The following is a 2,500-nucleotide window of genomic DNA, read 5'->3' on the forward strand; positions in this document are numbered from 1 at the left end:
TGTTTTTTTAAAGGTGCTGCATTTAAACACAATCAAATACTGGGTTGTGTAAAGTAAAAAATGAAAATGACAAATAGCAAGGTAGAAATTGGAGGGCAACTTCTGTTTTGAGTGTGGTGTATAAATCGTTCTTACAACTCAAGAACATCCCATGTAATCAGTGTATTGTAGAAGTTCAAAGAAATTTGTGGTTAGAGAAACAATGAGGCTCCTATTGGTTAGTTTTCTTACTGAAATTGCTAATTGTGTTTAATACCAACATTCTAGCCTTAAACCTTGAATCATTTATCCAAAGAAAAAAGCAGACTTCTTTTTTTTTTTTCCTGTAATTGTTAGATGCGAGAAATGCTGACGTTCTGGTTTATTACCTTGAATCATTAATGCAGAGAAGGAAGCAGATACCTTTCTAATTTCCATGCTTCTAAATCATTGATTTGAATTCTAAAGTTACAGGGTCAATAAAACAGCTATTTGACATTTTCTGTTGTATTTGTCTGACATGCTTACTTGAAGGGGTTAATAGGTTCAACTTTCTAATTAAAAATTGAAATGTTGTACTGTAATTTAACTTTTTAAACTTTGCCCATAGTTACGCCAAAGAACGTAAGGCACGAATTTGGAGGGATTACGTTGCACCCACAGCCAACCTGGATCAAAAAGACAAGCAGTTTACTGCCAAGGTAACAGATTTACTAACAATGTTATTATAGTGTAAAGCTGTGTAAAACGTATTTCTAGTTGTAGGAGAACACTGGTGTTTCTATATTCTCCTGTGGACTTAAGTAATTCTGACTATTGCCCTACTCAACCCACTGCCCTCTACTACAGTTGAATATTCACCATAAAGTGGCTTTTAAAAGTAGTGCTGTGATTTCCGTTCATGACTTACCGGTTTCTATTGCTGATGGATAAATAGTGAAAGTTACAGGGCTTTCATCAATGTGAAATAAACAAATGGCCAGTAAACTGTGAATTTTCTCATGCCTATTTTTGGTCAGTATCTAATTGTAGTAAAGCCAAGTGCTCTGGCATGTTTTTCTAACAACATCTGATTCTCAATGCTGTATGGATGGGCCCACTGTTCCCACTAAGGAAACCCGCTGCATTAATTTAAAAAAATCAGCACGTTGCCATTTGTGTATGTGTGCTGTACAGTAGGTGAGCCAGCTGTACATAAAATTTACTGTGATTTGTGAAATCTAAACTGTGCATTGGTAAAGGTGGGTTTTGGGATGCCATTATTAATGAATGGTAGTCAGTGCACCAACTCATGTCCTATGGCTTGCTGTGTGTTTAACACACGTGTTTTTGCATCGATTAGCTTTCATTAGGAACAGGCCTTTGGAAATCTTTCCAATGGGGCTTTAAAAATTTAACCCTTTCCTTACAACTATCCAATTCTCAAAAAGTTATTTTAGATAAACATTAAAGGACAAAACCACCGCAGCTGTCATGAATGCTTGAGTTTTACCATATTTAAGGACAGTCTGCTTGCCTTGTCTTGTTCTTTTCCCTGTCTACCTTTAAATTTTTAAATTACTTGGCTACCGATATACCCTTCTAATATAAGTTTTTTTATTTTTTTTTTTATGACTTATAACACTAGTTTTAAACACTTACTCCTAGATACTCATTAGGAGTTCTACTGCTTGTGCCAAACCAGGCTTACACATTTTCAAGTATTCTTCCCTTCCATTTATTGAGCTAGTGCGTATAATGATAGCTGCTCAAAAGCAGAAACGCTAATGCAACTGTTATTATCCAAGCAAGTATCTCGCTATGACTTTTTTTTTTTTAAATCCCAAACCAAGTCTCTGAAAATAGTCCTGTTTTTTATTTGAGGTATAGAATTTCATTAGGCTTATTACCGGTCTGATTTCTTATAATGGCCCTGGCTTGTACCATTACAAAATTCTATTATAAGGCTGATAATTTTGTGTGCAGGTAATGTGTGCAATCACTTGCATGTTTATTTGACTTGTCTATCTACTTTTAAATGGCTATTATTTATTTGGTGCTCAGACTTAACTTTCCCCACACAATAAATAGGAAAAAAAATATATTCTGTCATGGAAATATGCAAGATACCGTATTTTTCGGCGTATAAGACGCTCCGGCATATAAGACGCACCCAATTTTAAAGGAGGAAAATCTAGGAAAAAAAGATTCTAAAAGATTTCCTCCTGAGAGCTACTCCCACAACAGTTTGGCTGCTCTATTCTCCAGCTAACCACAACCTAATTGAACCGGTATAAACATGTACGAACTTAGAGTGTTAAAAATAAGTGGCACAAAGTAAACCCCCTTCGGGCATCTTAACCACACAGCATATGTCAAAGTGTTTTGGCCTTAGTAAGGTTTCTTTAAAAAGTAATATTAATAGTAATATTTTTGCTTATGTTTGTTTTGCAGGTTGTGCAGGTTTTGAATGCTGATGCAGTAGTAGTGAAACTGAACTCTGGTGATTACAAAACCATTCATCTCTCTAGTATTAGACCTC

General features: G+C 35.3%; 1 long non-coding RNA gene across 1 annotated transcript in view; it reads left to right on the forward strand.

Moving 5' to 3' along the window:
* Nucleotides 1–580: 580 nt before the first annotated feature.
* The window catches only part of LOC140321231 (uncharacterized), a 1,947-nt gene continuing 27 nt past the window's right edge, over nucleotides 581–2,500 (forward strand). The window contains exons 1-2 of the long non-coding RNA XR_011918864.1: nucleotides 581–680; nucleotides 2,413–2,500. The exon at nucleotides 2,413–2,500 is cut by the window's right edge and continues 27 nt beyond it. This is a non-coding gene — a long non-coding RNA (uncharacterized lncRNA). The remainder of the gene's footprint in view (nucleotides 681–2,412) is intronic.

Source organism: Pyxicephalus adspersus, unplaced genomic scaffold (genome assembly GCF_032062135.1).
Source record: "Pyxicephalus adspersus unplaced genomic scaffold, UCB_Pads_2.0 Sca1468, whole genome shotgun sequence".
NCBI lineage: Eukaryota > Metazoa > Chordata > Amphibia > Anura > Pyxicephalidae > Pyxicephalus > Pyxicephalus adspersus.